At 48.7% G+C, this 17958-nt stretch overlaps 1 protein-coding gene and 1 non-coding gene across 16 annotated transcripts in view; one reads left to right on the top strand and one right to left on the bottom strand.

The window, feature by feature from the left end:
• Nucleotides 1-17958, top strand: part of TACC2 (transforming acidic coiled-coil containing protein 2) — a 233646-nt gene that overhangs the window by 113027 nt on the left and 102661 nt on the right. The gene's annotated exons all lie outside the window — the stretch shown is intronic.
• On the bottom strand, nt 4771-4877 carry LOC129637140 (U6 spliceosomal RNA). The gene has a single exon (XR_008707350.1). It is a non-coding gene; the product is annotated as a U6 spliceosomal RNA (small nuclear RNA).

Raw genomic sequence — 17958 nt, forward strand, 5'->3', positions numbered from 1 at the left:
GCAACCTTGGACAGATTACTCAACTTCTCTGTGCGTTGGTTTCCTCATCTGTAAAGTGGGACTAATGATAATACCCACCTCATAGGGTGGTTGTGAGCATTGAATATGGCGATGGCTATGAACACTTCAATCTTAGTTCCTGGCACGAAGCACGTGTCAGTAAACATTAGCTGTCACTGAGCTGATTGATGGCTGGCCTCAGCTTATAATGTTACAAAGACGTTTTCCCTGATCCCCACTCCAGGCTGGGACCTCCTAATTTATGTTTTAGCCATTTGTATTTTTCTATCTTAGCAGTTACAACAGTTTTTACTGGATAAATAAGTATTTTTATTTTATTTTTTAAATTGTTATTATTATTTTTAACACCAAAAACATTTTGTATTGGGGTATAGCTGATTAACGGAGAAGGCAGTGGCACCCCACTCCAGTGCTCTTGCCTGGAAAATCCCATGGACGGAGGAACCTGGTAGGCTGCAGTCCATGGGGTCGCTAAGAGTCGGACATGACTGAGCGACTTCACTTTCACTTTTCACTTTCATGCATTGGAGAAGGAAATGGCAACCCACTCCAGTGTTCTTGCCTGGAGAATCCCAGGGATGGCGGAGCCTGGTGGGCCGCCATCTATGGGGTCGCACAGAGTCGGACACGGCTGAAGCGACTTAGCAGCTTAGCAGATTAAAATGTTGTGGTAGTTCAGGTGAACAGCAGAGGGACTCAGCTATACACACACATGCATCCATCCTCCCCCAAACCCCTCTCCCATCCAGGCTGGCACATGACACTGAATGGAGTTCCACATGCTGTACAGTAGGTCACTGTTGGTTATCCATTTTAAACATAGCATTGTGTGCATGACCTCCCACAGTCCCTAACTATCCCTTCCCCCTGTTTACCATAAGTTTCTTTTCTAAGTCTGTTTTCTAAGTAAGCCCATTTGTATAGTTTCTTTCTCGATTCCATGTATAAGGAATGTCATGATATTTCTCCTCCTCTGTCTGACTTACTTCATAACTCTCTAGGTCCATCCATGTTGCTGCAAATGGCATTATTTCATTCTTTTTAATGGCTGATTGATATTCCTTGTATATATATGTATCACATCTTCTTTATCCATTCCTCTCTTGATGGACATTTAGGTTGCTTCTGTGTCTTGGCTATTGTAAACAGTGAATACGCATTAAGAAAAAAAATTGTTTTTTAAACTTTGACTGTCGCCTGAGACTGTAAGCTCCATGAGGGCAGGGACCACCTTACAGGGTTGTTGTAATAATAACATAGTTGTTATTCAGTCAGGTCTGCTCAAGGACTGAAGGTAATGGTCTCGTTACTGACTGCTACAGAGCCAAGTTCATCAGAAAGAAGTAATGACCCTCCCTGATAAGCTAAGACATAACTGGTCACGGAAGGGGATTCCCAGAGAGTAAAAGGATGTGTGTGACCAGCGACAGTGCCCGGTGTCCCTCTGAACTTTCAGAGCAGCCTGCTCTTGGAGGTTGTCTAATGCCAACCTTCTCAGCGGACAAAGGGCCAGTGTAGTTTTTAATTTCTAACTCACTTTAAGGTCTAAACTTCTGAAAACATATTTAAATGAATTACTAGAAAGCAAAACGAAGCTCAAGGCCAGGGTTTCTCAACTCGGGCGTACCGACCTCTGGGGCCAGATAATTCTTTGCTGTGGGTCTGCCCTGTGCATTGTAGGGTATTTAGCAGCATCCCTGGATGCCAGCTGCACCTGGCCCTTTGGTTGTGATGACCAGAATTGTCTTCGGATATTGCCAAATGTCCCCTGGTTGGCAAAAGTCACCCCTGGTTGAGAACCGCCCATCAAGACCTACAAAAGACAAACCCCGACTTTCATTACTGGAGTCAACAGACAGAACGAATACCGTGTTCCTCTAAAGACCTCTAGGCCCTTACCCCGGGTGTGTGTGCTGTGTCTTCGTGGAGCAGTAACCAACCCCTCCTGGATCAGCACCGCCATGGGCCATGCTTGGAGTAGCCCAGCTCCTTCCTCTACAGGAAGGGAAACTGAGGCCCTGCATGGGACCCAGAGAAAATGTGCAGTTGAAACACATTGAAGATGTTCAGGAACATTTCTGAGCCTTGGTTTTCTCCTCTCCCAGTTCACTTGTAGTAGGTGATGTCATCCAGCCGGCTGCCCTTGAAGACCTGGAAAACTCACTCTTAGCTGCCTCGACCTCCCACAGTGATGTCAGCAGCCAGGTCTCCACGGATCTGACAGCCCAGAGGTGGGGTGGGGGTGGGCCCGCGGCTGATGGCAGGACCCTGGGACCCAGTCTCTGAGGCTGCCTCCTTGTCCTCCCCTCCCCTCTTCTGCCCGCAGTTCCAGCCCCTCACCCCTACACCCCTAGCCCCGGTGTGCACACTGCCCTGCGTGGGGCTGGGCCAAGTCGCTCAGTGGTATTTGACTCTTCGCGACCCCCTGGACTGTAGCCCACCAGACTCCTCTGTCCATGGAATTCTCTAGGCAAGAATATTGGAGTGGGTAGCCATTCTGTTCTCCAGGGATCTTCCTAATGCAGGGATTGAACCCAGGTCTCCTGCCTTACAAGCGGAGGCTTTACCATCTGAGCCACAAGGGAAGCTCTCCTGGGGCCTTAGGGATGACCTGAGGGGACCCCAGGAAGGAGCTTTCCCGCCACCCCCCACCCCCCCACACACAAAGGCCATTTTAGAGATTTGTCCTCTTGTGTTCTTATTTAAATAGAAGCCCTCCAGGAGTGACATTGTGCTATTCATACTTTCCCAGGAATGACTTAGCTGCCTGTGTCCTCTCAGGACACAAGCTGGGGTAGATGCTTGTGTTCTTTATCTTTGGGAGGTGGGCAGAGACTATAGGAGCCAGCAGCCCACAGGAAAGGGACCAGATCCTGTGCCTTCGCTCAGCAAATGGGCCTGGCTGAGGACTTCTCCTCACCTTTGAGCCGCCCGCCCGCCTGCCCTGGCCCTGCCCTGCGTGCCCCGCACCCCACCCCTCACTGTTCTGCGTGTGCAGTGTGTTCATCGTGCGTCTGCCTGCAGACTTCACACTTAGTTTATTGAAACCAGGCTTGTTCACAGCCAGCCTTGGGACTTGGCTCAGATGCCTTTACACACACACACACACACACACACACACACACACACACAATCTCTCTCTTTCTCTACACACAGGTGTATGTATATGTATGTCTCTATAATGTATATGTATGTGTGTATATATATACATACTTCTGCTTTATATTGATATATATGTATAGTATATATTATATAATGTATAATTATATAATATATAACATGTATTTATATATGTATGTATATACTACTTCTGCTTTATTGACTATGCTAGAGCCTTTAACTGTGTGGATCACAGCAAACTGTGGAAAATTCTTAAAGAGATGGGAATATCAGACCACCTTACCTGCCTCCTGAGAAATCTGTATGCAGCTCAAGAATCAACAGTTAGAACTGGACTTGGAACAACGGACAGGTTCCAAATAGGAAAGAAGTATGTCAAGGCTGTATATTGTCAGCCTGCTCATTTAACTTATATGCAGAGTACATCATGAGAAACTCCAATCTAGATGAAGGACAAGCTGAAATCAAGATTGCCGGGAGAAATATCAAGAACCTCAGATACGCAGATGACACCACCCTTATGGCAGAAAGTGAAGAGGAACTAAAGAGGCTCTTGATGAAAGTGAAAGAGGAGAGTGAAAAAGTTGGCTTAAGACTCAACATTCAGAAAACTAAGATTATGGTATCTGGTCCCATCACTTCATGGCAAATAGATGGGGAAACAGTGGAAACAGTGACAGTTTATTTTCGGGGCTCCAAAATCACTGCAGATGGTGACTGCAGCCATGAAATTAAAAGACTCTTGCTCCTTGAAAGAAAATCTATGACCAATTTAGACAGAATGTTAAAAAGCAGAGACATTATTTTGCCCACAAAGGTCCTTCTAGTCAAAGCTATGGTTTTTCCAGTAGTCATGTATGGATGTGAGAGTTGGACTATAAAGAAAGCTGAGCACAGAATTGATGCTTTTGAAGTGTGGTGTTGGAGAAGACTCTTGAGAGTCCCTTGGACTGCAAGGAGATCCAACCAGTCCATCCTGAAGGAAATCAGTCCTGAATATTCCTTGGAAGGACTGATGTTGAAGCTGAAACTCCAATACTTTGGCCACCTGATGCGAAGAACTGACTCATTTGAAAAGACCCTGATGCTGGGAAAGATTGAAGGCAGGAGGAGAAGGGGACGACAGAGGATGAGATGGGTGGATGGCATCACCGACTGGATGGACACGAGTTTGAACAAGCTCCAGGAATTGGTGATGGACAGGGAAGCCTGGCGTGCTGCAGTCCATGGGGTCGCAAAAAGTCTCCGACACGACTGAGCGACTGAACTGAAAGGACCCACTGGGGGATCAGGGCAAGCCCATAGGCTGCCTCCAAACCCTGGTGGACTCCGCCCTGTCCAGGGCCCTGGTTGGCTGTGTGGGTTCTCCCCACCCCGCGACCCTGGACAGCCCAGCCCCTAGACCTTTGCCTCGGTAGTGCCTGCTTCCTGGTGTACCCTTCCCTAGAATCAACCCCAGGTCTTTCTGGAAAAAAGTTTCCAAACTGGGGAGAGTTCGACAGCTTTTGGAGGAGGAATTGCAGACTGAATCCAGGGGCCATCGATGGGTTAAGTTACCTTGCTTATGAGCGAGTTACAGCTAAAAAGCTGATGTGAATAGATTATGGATATGGGTAGGGGGTGAAATGGCAAAATATGGAACGCTTCACGAATTTGCGTGTCATCCTTGCGCAGGGGCCATGCTAATCTTCTCTGTATCGTTCCAATTTTAGTATATGTGCTGCCGAAGCAAGCACGAACTTGGTGCTGACTCCAGAACTATTTATAGTGGACAGAATTAAAAACTTTTCGCTGAGGGTGAATTCTATTAACGACCAATTCAGCAATTCTTCCCCCCACCTTTTTTTTTTACTGCATTAGTGCAATAGTAGCTTAATCTAAGGGAGTTATTCACTGAAACTGAGAAAGTGTTGCTTCATTAATTATAATGCAGATCGCTGTTGGGAATCAACGAGCGTATGCAAATTACCCCGGAAGAGGGGCGGAGCCACTGCCGTCCGGAGGTGTCCCGGAAGCTGAACCTGAATCTATATATACATGTTGTTGTTCTTTGTTTTCAGTCCCTCAGTCGTGTCCGACTCTGCAACCCCATGGACTGCAGCACTCCACGCCTCCCTGTCCATCACCAACTCCGGGAGCTTGCTCAAACTCTTGGCCATTGAGTCGGTGATGCCATCCAACCATCTCATCCTCTGTCGTCCCCTTCTCCTGCCTTCTATCTTTCCCAGCATCAGGGTCTTTTCAAATGAGTCAGTTCCTCACATCAGGTGGCCAAAGTATTGGAGTTTCAGCTTCAGCATCAGTCCTTGCAATGAATATTCAGGGTTGATTTCCTTCAGGATTGACTGGCTTGGTCTCCTTGCAGTCCAAGGGATTCTCAAGAGACTTCTCCAGCACCACAGTTCAAAGGCATCCATTCTTCGGGGCTCAGCCTTTCATACTGTCCACCTTTTTCATCCATACATGATTACTGGAAATACCATAGCTTCCACTATATGGGCCTTTATTGGCACAGTAATGTCTCTGCTTTTTAAAAGAGCCTTGACTGTATTTTGCTTTTTTTTGACCTCAGCGTGCGATTGTGGCATCTTAGTTTCCTGACCAGGGATCAAACCTGGGTCCTGAGCGGTGCAAACTCGGAGTCTTAACAACTGGTGTGTGTGTGTTACTTCAGTCCTCTCGGAGTGTTTGCAACCCTGTGGACCATAGCCCACCAGGTTTCTCTGTCAATAGGTTTTTCCAGGCAAGAATACTGGAGTGGGTTCCCATGCCCTCCTGCAGGGGATATTCCAGACCCAGGGATTGAACCCACCTCTGTTAATTTTCCTGTGTTTGCAGGCGTGATCTTTACCACTAGCACTACCTGGGAAGCCCTCTCCCTCCACCCCCCAACAACTAGACTGCCAGAAAATTCCCCCTACACACATTTTAATTATATCTTATTAGTAAAACTGTTGCTTTTGGCTGCCTAATGCGTGGCACTGGGGAGCCATAGTGAATGAAACAGGCTAGGAGTCCCTTCTCCCCAGGCTGAGACCTGAGCCTCCCTCTGAACTCTTTCAGCCACCCTTGCCCCAGGTGTCACTGCCCTTCTCAGATACCTATGAATTATCTGTCTCAGAGGCCCTCTCTGTGAATGGAGGAACTGGATCAGTTGCGACCTCCAGAACCACAGCACCCAGCCTGAGTCCGGCTGGCCCTTGGGAAATGTTGCTGAACTTGAATCGGGTTAGAGGGGAGTGATGGGGTGGGCCTCCTTCTCTGTCTGCTTGGGGGTCAGTGTGTGCTGACCACCTCGCAGCCGGCTTTGTCGAGGGGCAGGCCGTCCATTCCTGCTGTCCCGCTGGGACAGTGTCAAGCGACCTCTTCATAAACTGGGAGGAGGTTTGCCTGGTGGAGGAGAAATGTTAGGGTAGGGTTGACACAGCAGGAAGCTCTAGGCCAGAAACAGATGCTGTGAGGCGGCTGCATGTTGACATCGAATTCTGAATGTTTCTGTTACTGGTGGGAGCCAACTATAGTTCTTATGTGTGAATTTAACTTCTTAAAGAGAAATCTAGCTGGGGAACAAGACCCTCAGCACCCAAGGAGTATGCAGAAGCTTCTAGGGTGAAGTCAGGCATGCCTTACCATCCTCCTGCTTGGCTTCCTCCCTCCCCCATGGCACTCCCTGACCCCCACCGTTTTTATTTTTAAAAATTTATTTATGTATATTAATTTTTGGCTGCACTGGGTCTGCTGCGTATGGGCTTTCTCTGCTTTTGGTAAGTGAGGGCTACTCTCTAGTTATGGTGAACGGGCTTCTCGTTGCAGTGGCCTCTCTTGTTTTAGGGCACAGGCTCTAGGGTGCCTGGGCTTCAGGAGCTGTGGCTCTTGGACTCCAGAGCACAGGCTTAGAAGTTGTGGTGCGTGGGCTTCATTGTCTTCTCCAACCAGGGATCAAACCTGCGTCTCCTGCATTGACAGGCACTCTCTTAACCACTGGGCCACCAGGGAAGTCCTCCCCCACCATTTTAGCAAGGCCGAGGGACCTCCAGCTGCAGCTGGAGGGGCTCACCTTTAGTGGGGCTTGGAGGGGGGCTGAGATCATCCTTATTCAGAGCTCCAGGGAGACCCAGGGGCGTGGGAGCAGAGGCTACAGGAGGTCTTGGCTGGGCGGCTCTCAGGAGAACTAAAGTCCACTGCGGGTGTTACTGGTGTCCCTAAAGTCCTCTCCGCACCCCGAGACTATGTATTTTAAATGGCTTATCCAGGCCCCACTATAGTCCAGTGATGTCTGCTCTTCAAGCTCCCGCTGAGGGCACTTTCTGTGGTCCAGGGGCCATGCAGACTGCTCACTGTATATGCTCACAACACCCCCAGGAGGGAAGGGGTTCTGTTACGACTGCTCTGTTACAGATGAGCAGACCGAGGCTCAGAGATGCCAGTGTGTTCAAGGACATGTAGCTAGTGAGTGGCAGAGCTGGGCTTTGAAGCAGGTCCAGCTTGGCTACCAAGCCTGGTTCTGAACTTCTCCACTGGCTGCAGCGAACTGGGTTCCTTCCTTCCCCCATGCCATGGAGTCCTGCCTACATCATGGCCTCTCTCAAGTCCAAGGAAGACACGAGTAAAGAAGCTGTGTCTCCTGTGACCATGACCAAGCGTGAATACAGGATGCAGGAAGGAACCGATGACTAAGTTCCAAGGACTGATTACATCCATGCTGAGAGCCTGGCCAGCCCTCTGGCTTTATTTTCCAGTGGAAAGATTCGGTAGATCTCTGTGCCGACAAGCAGTTTTGGTGCCTTGCCAGTGTGATTGGACTTTTGTCCAGAGTCGTATTGTCCTATTCTCACTGGAAATTGGTGGGAAGGGGGTAGTCCATATTTAGTGCCATGCTTTTCCTGATTTTGTGCATTTTGTTGGTGATGTTGCTGTTTCAAAGCACAAGAAGGCTATGATGAGCCTGATGTAGAAAATGCTTGTGTTAGATAAGCTTCATTTGGGTGTGTGTTATAGTGCTGTTTTCTATGAATTCAACATTCAGTTCAGTTCAGTTCAGTTCGTGTCCGACTGTTTGCGACCCCATGAATCGCAGCACGCCAGGCCTCCCTGTCCATCACCAACTCCTGGAGTTCACTCAGACTCACGTTCATCAAGTCAGTGATGCCATCCAGCCATCTCATCCTCTGTCATCCCCTTCTCCTCCTGCCCCCAATCCCTCCCAGCACCAGAGTCTTTTCCAATGAGTCAACTCTTCGCATGAGGTGGCCAAAGTACTGGAGTTTCAGCTTTAGTATCATTCCTTCCAAAGAAATCCCAGGGCTGATCTCCTTCAGAAGGGACTGATTGGATCTCCTTGCAATTCAGGGGACTCTCAAGAGTCTTCTCCAACACCACAGTTCAAAAGCATCAATTCTTCAGCACTCAGCCTTCTTCACCGTTCAACTCTCACATCCATACATGACCACTGGAAAAACCATAGCCTTGACTAGACGGACCTTTGTTAGCAAAGTAATGTCTCTGCTTTTCAATATGCTATCTAGGTTGGTCATAACTTTTCTTCCAAGGAGTAAGCGTCTTTTAATTTCATGGCTGCAGTCACCATCTGCAGTGATTTTGGAGCCCAAAAAAATAAAGTCTGACACTGTTCCCACTGTTTCCCCATCTATTTCCCATGAAGTGATGGGACCAGATGCCATGATCTTCGTTTTCTGAATGTTGAGCTTTAAGCCAATTTTTTCACTCTCCACTTTCACTTTCATCAAGAGGCTTTTGAGTTCCTCTTCACTTTCTGCCATAAGGGTGGTGTCATCTGCATATCTGAGGTTATTGATATTTCTCCCGGCAATCTTGATTCCAGCTTGTGCTTCTTCCAGCCCAGCGTTTCTCATGATGTACTCTACATATAAGTTAAATGAGCAGGGTGACAATACACAGCCTTGACGTACTCCTTTTCCTATTTGGAACCAGTCTGTTGTTCCATGTCCAGTTCTAACTGTTGCTTCCTGACCTGCATACAGATTTCTCAAGAGGCAGGTCAGGTGGTCTGGTATTCCTATCTCTTTCAGAATTTTCCACAGTTTATTGTGATCCACACAGTCAAAGGCTTTGGCATAGTCAAGAAAGCAGAAATAGATGTTTTTCTGGAACTCTCTTGCTTTTTCAACGATCCAGCGGATGTTGGCAATTTGATCTCTGGTTCCTCTGCCTTTTCTAAAACCAGCCTGAACGTCTGGAAATTCACGGTTCACGTATTGCTGAAGCCTGCCTTGCAGAATTCTGAGCATTACTTTACTAGTGTGTGAGATGAGTGCAATTGTGCGGTAGTTTGAGCATTCTTTGGCATTGCCTTAAGGAATGTATATTGTGTGCATGCCTGCTAAGTTGATTCAGTCATTTCCATCTCTTTGTGACTATGGACTATAGCCTGCCAGGCTCCTCTGCCCATGGGACTCTCCAGGCAAGAATAGTTGAGTGGGTTGCCATGCCCTCCTCCAGGGGATCTTCCTCACCCAGAGATCAAACCTGCATCTCCAGCATTGCAAGCAGATTGTTTACCACTGAGGCACCGGGGAAACCCCAAGGAGTACATATAAATTTATATTAAGGAATATATATTAGCTACATATTAAATAAAGTATTTTTAAACAGAAACTCACATAAAACAAGGTTATATTTTGATCGGTTGACAAAAATACTATGGCCAGTGGCTCACAGGAACCTACCCCTATATTTCCCCTAGGACCAGTGGTTCAGTGTTTGCTAATTCAGTGTTTACATGGCTTTATAGAATGTAATTACTGCAAATAAAGAGAATCAACTGTACTTAACTTTGCTGCTCTGTGGGAGTAATTAAGAAGGGCATTCTGGGTGTGTGGTGGTGGCTTTTTAACCCTCAGAAATGGCCCTGCCTACTCACCCCATCTGTTTTAGTCTCTTCCTGCTTCCATAACAAAATATCACAGACTGGGTGACTTATAAGCAGCAGAAATTATTGGACTTTCCTGGTGGTCCAGTGGTTTAAGACTGAGTTTTCAGTGCAGGGGGCATGGATTCAGTCCCTCGTTGGGGCAGATCCTGATGCCATGAGATGCAGCCAGACAAACAAAACAGCAAAAAGTATTGCTCACAGTTCTGGAGGCTGGAAGGCCACAGTCAGGGTGCCAGCATGGTTCGAGTGAGGGCCCTCTTCCTGGTTGCAGATGTCTCACTATGCCCTTAAACGATGGAGGGACCTGGGGAACTCTGCAGGGTCTCTTTTATATTGTCACTAACCCCTTTCATGAGGGCCCCACCCTCATGACCTAGTCACCTACTGACGGCCCCACCTCCTAATGCCATCACCTTGGGCATTGGGATGTCCATGTAGGAATTTCAGGACACAGACATTCAGGCCATAGCATCACCCAGGTTCCTGTTCAGAGCAGGGACAGGAGAGGCAGGAGAGGTGAGCAGAGGCAGGGAGGGAAGAAAGCAGAGGGCAGTCTGGAACATCCTCCCTGGAGTTTTGCCATCCTGCCCTAGCAGGTTTGGGACCTTAAGTTAAAAAATTAAATTTAAATAAAAGCATGTTTAGAAAGTTCACTAAAACAAGGAAAGTGGGGCTGGAGCATTTTCTTTAAGCCCCTGGAGAGAAAGCAGAGCTTTCTCCCTCCTTTCTGCCGCTACTATTTCTTTGGTGCTGGATCTTTACCTTTTAAGAACTCTTCTTTCTGAATAAGAACCAACAGGACACCCTGGTCCTTGCAGTAGTTCTCAAATACAATGGATGGGATTTCAATGCCCCCCCACTCCCCGCCCAATTAAAGCCGCTGGAGGACATCAGACTTGCCCCTTCCTCGGGGAACAGCCTCTGTACCCCTATCGGTGGTTGGGCTTCCCTTTGGCCTTCAGCCTCCCAAGATGGCACAGAAAGTCCAACCCAGACCTTCTAGAGCATTCTACAAATGACCAGATTGCCTGTGGCCACTTGTACTCCCATCTGTTCAATATTTTCTTTTTTTTTTTTTTAATAAAGCAGCAGAATTGCTTTTCAATTGAAACCATGCAGCTGTACTACCATTTGTTAAACAGAGTAAAATAGGGCACCCTGGTTACATCTGGGAACTCTGGTGTTTTTCCCATAGTCAGAACTCCGAGCAGAGGGGTCTCTTTAGATCTTGAGGACTCCCTAGATACAGCTGGGAAACTCTTCACCTGAGTCATGTCCATGGGGTCCAAAGATTAGCATGCCTCAAAAGAACCCGGTTCCAGCCCAGATTTCCGCCCCATTCCTTGAGTGTCTGATTCAGGAGGTCTGCAGAGAGGCCCCCCACCTCCGCAAACCATTTTTTACAAGTTCCCAGGTGCTACTGCTTCTGCTGGTCTGGGGTCCACACTTGGGGAACCGCTGGGTAAGGCAGTCGTGTCCAGATGCTTTCTCCTTACCTGTCAGGCTGTTCACAGCTCCTCAGGGTAGGGAAGTCCTGACCCAGCAGCTGGTGTCTGAAGTTTCTGATTGATCTTTGACTTCAGACAGGAGAGCCAGGGACGGGGGAGAGCCCCTGCTCTGTGTGACAGCCTCTCTAGAGTTTCCCGATTCCGAAACGGAGCTTCAGAATTTTCCAAAGTTGAAAGCACAGGGAATTCATACTGACTTGCAGCTTCTGTTGCTCCTCTTGCTCCAAATAGTGCAGTTTCTTTTGGTTTCCTCTGTTTGTACTGTAAGATTTTTTTTTTTCGTCTTTCTGCTATGGATGTGCCTGAGTGGTTTTAACTACTTCAGAAAGGTTAGCTGAACCTTTATTTAGGCAAGTACCTTATTAAAACTGAATGATAAAGTGGGACTGTTGTTTTTTTTAATTTAGAAAAGGATTCACCTAAGTTTCCCTGGTGGCTCAGAGGTTAAAGCGTCTCCCCGCAATGCGGGAGACCTGGGTTCCATCTCTGGGTCGGGAAGATCCCCTGGAGAAGGAAATGGCAACCCACTCCAGTATTCTTGGAGAAGGAAATGGCAACCCACTCCGGTATTCTTGCCTTGAGAATCCTATGGACGGAGGAGCCTGGTGGGCTACAGTCCACGGGTCGGGTTGCAAAGAGTTAGACACGACTGACCGACTTCACTTTCACTTTCAAGTCTCTTCTGAAGAAAGAGATTCCTTTACACCATTTCAGAAGTACATGTTGAAGGTATTCATGCTCTTGAGACAAATTTACGTAACCAGTACCCAGCAGGCTGAGTCACTTGGTTGCACCTATTTTGTTCAGAACCTTTGAGTTTCCAGTGTCAAGCTTGGTGCTATTAGGTTGATGCACGTGAATTGCCACACTGGCAATTGTCAAAATATTGGCAATTTCATATGGTTCAAAGTAGTACAGGATCTTGTTCTTGGTCTGGTTTTTCATGGTTCTGGAGCTGCTTTATGTAGTAGATAGGTTTTGACTTTTGAATAAGTAGTTAAATCTTGGATATCTAATATCAGCTTCCGGTTGGTCCTCTGAATCCACATCTCTGCATTCTCTGTAACCACTCGAGGAGTCTTGCACCTGGAGAGAGGATGCAAAGGACTGGGAAAGACAATGGTGGGAATTAATGGGCTGGATGGTCCAACCCAGATCGAAGCCTCTTGTGGTCTTGGGACGGTATTTATGACTTTTCCTTTAGTTAATATTTTCCTTCCTGATTAAGTTTTGCTTCAGCCAAGTTTAATACTAATTTCTCCCCTCTGAGCACAGACTTGCTCTGTGAAAAGGGTATGAACATGCTGGGTCAGAATTGACAAGCCAGCTCAGGGTTAACATGTGCGAAGCCAGCCTACAGCCAGCTGGACATCTGAAGGTCAGTGGTGTTTAGGGGCTGTGTACATGCTCACGTGGGCTGCTGCTGGCGACTGGAGATCTCTTGATGTGCCTGCTTTGGAATTTCCAGCCAATTCACAAGCCTCTCTGGGCACCTTCTGATTTTGGCTTGGCTACTTCTTGGTGGTTGTGTCTCGAAGGAGGACAATCCTGGAACTCCCATCTCGGCGACTCCTTGTATCAAATCCCAGGCCTCTGCTGGACTGATTGTCTGGTGCTCCTACGGACTGAGCATAGCTCTCTAAGCCAGAAATTTCCAGTTGCTTTTTTTTCTTTGGCCTGCATTGCACTTTCAGTCTGAGCCGAGTCTTGGCCTTAGCTCTTGTCCTATTACGTGATCGTGTGCGCTTGGGGATTCAAGAGGAATAAAATCAAGGGGCCTGTGAGGAAGGGGCTATTGGGCTAATACCTTCCAGATGGCGATGTGAAATGGGAGATAAGATGCTGCCGCCCATCTGGCCCGACAGGACGTGATACGCTCCGCTCGTATCTTTGGGGCTGTTATCACCCTCCCGTGACAGCCAGGGTCAGTCTGGTGTTTGTCCTTGGACAGGGGCTTAACTTGGCAACTCGAGCCGCTCTCCGAAATGAAATCTGCTATCAGGTCAGTGGGGGGTCTGCCAAGAAGGACTCAAAAGCCCTGAACAGGGACTCAAAAGACAACAGTTGGTGACAGCAAATCACTACAGCTGGGCCTGGAGGACTGTCGGGCTGAGTGCAAGCCCCGAAGCAACATCCTCTGTGTTCTCTGGTCCTCTGCGGGCAGAGACTGCGTCCCTCACGGTTAACAGGGCCAGCTGTTGGTAGTGCCGACCTTGCTGAGGTCCTGCATCAGGGACGACCAGCTCTGACCCATTAGTAGTGGTTCCCTAGGGATCTGTGTTGGGAAGGATTCAGAGGTCTTGTCCAGCTGGGCCTCTCAGGAAAGATGCCTTGATCAATAGGCCATTTCTATCTGCTAACAGTATGGTGAGTTTATTTGCCTTTTTGGGGGTCAACTTTTCTCTTTAAAAAAAAAAAAAAAGAAGCAAGGGCTTAAATTAAATCAGCATTTCCTGCATCTTTCAAAAATACAAAAACTTAAAAAAAATACAAAAACTTGACAAGAATTTAAATTCAGTTTCTTTGTTATTCCATAGGAAATATTGATTAACTCCTTAAATGGGAAAAGGGATTAGTGGACTTCTAAAACTGGAAGGGTCTTCACAGTCCTGTTCCTGGCCTGTTTTATAAGGACAGAGGTCAAGGGCAAGTGAACGTAAGCATCTTGCAGAAGCCACCTGAGAATGCGCTGTGCACCCCATCTCAGGATGCTGCCCTCCTCAGTGCTGGGCTTGGCAGCTGTCCCAGAGTTCCCACTGAGGTTGGGAGTGGTACTGGACATCCGAAAGGACCTGACTCCCTGGAGATGAGGTCTCTAAGACGAGTCATTGCTGCTCAAGGGAGGCTTAAGTGGACAGGAGCTGGTAAGGGAATGCCAACCTGGTTAACTGCTTCCCATCTCTGCTCCAGCAGCATGGCCCTTTGGCAGCTCAAGAGGCTTTTCCAGGCAGGGGGACCTATGGAAGCTTTCCCTCGGAGGCCAGAACCAGGGCTGGCTTCAAGGGCATGTGACTTGGGCAGTTGCCCGGGGCCCTGTGCTTGGTTCAACACTCTGCCATCACCTTCCTGAAAGTCTAACTCTTTCGGAATTCGGGGCCGTTTTCACTTCGCTTTCATTTGCATTCCTGCGGCTTATGTTGCTGGTCCCATCTCAAGCTGGTTGCACTCTGGGATTCCAAGAAGAGAGGACAGTTGTCCCACTCTCGGTGGCCCGTGTGTTTGGGAGGCCAGGGGCAGGAGGGAAAGAGCTGCTCGGTGTTTCATCCTTGCTCCTGGCCTGGCTCTGTGCTGGGCTCTGGAGAGACCACCATGGCCGAGACTCTAGTCGGAGAAGACGATGAGTTAGTAGAAAACAGCAGGAGATGCAGAAGCCAGGATCAGCCCAGCCCAGCAATGCAGGGCGGACATCATTACCCCTGCCGGGGGTTGGGGGCACTTCCTCGCTTATGGGGTCAGCTAGGAGGGGTGCTAGGAGGGCTTCCCGGGTGGCGCGAGTGGTAAAGAACCTGCCTGCCAATACAGGAGACACAGGAGATTCGAGTTCGATCCCTGGGTTGGGAAGCTCCCCTGGAGAAGGGCATGGCAACTCACTCCAGTATTCTTGTCTGGAAAATACTATGGACCAAGGAGTCTGGCAGACTAGTCCATAGGGTTGCAAACAGCCAGACACAACTAAAGCCACTTAGCACAGGAGGGGATTTGAGAGAGGTAGGTGGGGATTCAGGGGCAAAGACACAGAGGCAAGAAGCTACCAGGAGCCCCCAGACTGGCTTGGTGGGGTCAGGACAGCAACAAGGTAAACCTGGGAGGGAACAGAGGCAGGCTGATGGAGCCCCAGCTTTTGAAGCCCAGGAGTTTCACCTGCATTCTGTTAGATGTAAGATGTGGAAAGTGGGCAAGGGCTTCTGGCAAGGAAAGGACCTCATCAGGACTCAGGGTGGGGCATTCTGGTGTCTGGGGGAGGTGGATGCAGGGGACAAAAAGCAGGACGTGCTGGACCCCCGCTCAGAGAGGCTGCCGGCTTGGACCAGTGGGACAAAGAGGGCAGATTCTAGAAGGAAAAAGGAGGTGACTCAGCACAAAGGATGATGATGTGGGGAGAGTCCGGCTGGTGGGGCCACTTGCCAAGCTGGAGAGAAATTGGGGAGGGGAGGAGGGTTAGGAGGGAAGAAGAGGAGTTCTGGGGGTCGGGAGGCATCAGTTGGTGCCACGTGCCAGAACTTCAGTCATGAGTCACTGAGTCCTTCCCTGTTGGGACCTGACCTTCCTGCTTCTGGAGTTGGGCCAAGGGCAGGCTGCAGACCAGGAGGGAAGGGTGCCGTCATTCTTTAGAGAGCTGTTGAGTCATTTGTTTGGTGCCTTTAGCTGATGGGAACAGGCAAATGCAGACGGGTGTGGCCATGGTGATCAGGTGCCAACAGAGTGAAGGGTGGAGGGGGCAGTCACCCTGGTCTCCTGGCCAGAGAGCTGAGGGGACCCCAGGGCGTTCTCAGGGGCCGGGACAGTCAGCCTCGGGGCATCCTCATCACAATGAGATGGCCTTTGTGCTTCCCCTGCGAGCCTGGCCTTCTTCTGAGCCCTCAGAGCCTGCCCTCTGCCAGCATTTTCAAAGACAGAGACCTTTCCTTGCACTTTGATGGGAGTCGTAAAGTGCAGAACCACAAACCGCGTCACCTGTCCTCGGTTTGCGTTAAATAAGACACTTCATGGCAAATGGAAGGAGAAAAAGTGAAAGCAGTGACAGGCTTTATATTGTTGGTCTCCAAAGTCACTGCAGATGGTGACTGCAGACATGAAATTAAAAGATACTTGCTTCTTGGAAGGAAAGCTATGACCAACCTAGACAGCATATTAAAAAGCAGAGACATCAATTTGCTGACAGAGGTCCATCTAGTCAAAACTCTGGTTTTTCCAGTAGTCATGTGTGGATGTGAGAGTTGGATCATAAAGAAGGCTTGAGTGCTGAAAAGCTGATGCTTTCAAATTGTGGTGCTGGAGAAGACTCTTGTCCCCTGGACTGCAAGATCAAAGCAGTCAATCCTAAAGGAAATCAACCCTGAATATTCATTGGAAGGACTGTTGCTGAAGCTGAAGCTCCAAGCCACCTGATACGAAGAGCCAACTCATTGGAAAAGACCCTGATGATGGCAAAGATTGAAGGCAAAAGGAGAAGGGGGTGGCAAAGGATGAGATAGTTGGATAGCATCACCAACTCAAGGGACATGAATCTGAGCAAATTGTCAGGAGATGGTGAAGGACCCCTGTCCTTCCCTAAGCCTGGTGTGTTGCAGTCCATGCGGTCACAAAGAGTCGGACACAACTTAAGCAACTGAACCACAGCAAAATAAGATCTTCAGGGGGTGTGCAGAGAAAGGGGCCTGGCCAGCGTAATTTCTTTGGAAAATAAATTTTAGACTAGTTTGGTTTTGTGAGTCGCCTGTTCACTGCTCAGAATAGGAATAAATGTCACTTTCCAGATGGTGAAATGGCTTTCTTAAGGAGTTTAACAGCCCCCAGTAATTTGCACTATTCATTTGAGTCATTCCTTTATGAAATTCCTTCCCAGGTGGCCCTAGTGGTAAAGAATATGCCTGCCAATGCAGGAAACGCAGGAGACGCAGGTTTGATCCCTGGGTTGAAAAGATCCCCTGAAAAAGGAAATGGCAACCCACTCCAATGTTCTTTCCTGGGAAATCCCATGGACAGAGGAGCCTGGTGGGCCACAGGCCACGGGGTCACAAAGTGTCGGACGTGACTGAGTGCGTACATTTACAAAATATTTCAGCCACTGCCCGTGTTGTTACAAACAGCAGTTTGAACAGCGGAGGCATCGTGCCGTCTGCAAGCCCACTCTGCACGTTTGCTGGTCCTGTCCACGAACTCATTGTAATTTTTGTTCACATGTGGATTGCCTTGCTCTGGGCTTATCCAAGCTCATTACTCTCAGGTCTGTTTTGCCCCTTGTTTCCATGAGGCCCAGGGGCGAAGGTCTTGGGGGTTCCAGCTCTGCTCCTGCTCCCCAAACCTTGTGTGGTCATAGTCCTTTGGGACCCCTTCCCCACTCTTCCTCTGCCTGTCTGAGTGCGTACTGGGGGTGGCCCGGCTAGACGCTGGGCTGCTGGGATGACTCTTGACAGGTATAGCCCCTGTCCTCAAGGTATTCAGTCTCCTAGTGGTCTTCAAGTCCCTGGTGATGCATGTCACTGAGGAGGAGTTAGGGGCTTCCGGGTGTGTGCTGGGGAGTCCATTAGAAAGTGGATACAGAGGTGGTTAAGGATTCAGAGTCTGGGTTCACATCCTGGCTCCACTTCCCACTCTGTGACCTTGGGCAAGTGACCTCACCTCTCTGAGCCTGTTTTTTTTTTTTTTTTTAACTTATTTATTTTTAATTGAAGG

Source organism: Bubalus kerabau, chromosome 22, assembly GCF_029407905.1.
Source record: "Bubalus kerabau isolate K-KA32 ecotype Philippines breed swamp buffalo chromosome 22, PCC_UOA_SB_1v2, whole genome shotgun sequence".
Classification (NCBI taxonomy): domain Eukaryota; kingdom Metazoa; phylum Chordata; class Mammalia; order Artiodactyla; family Bovidae; genus Bubalus; species Bubalus kerabau.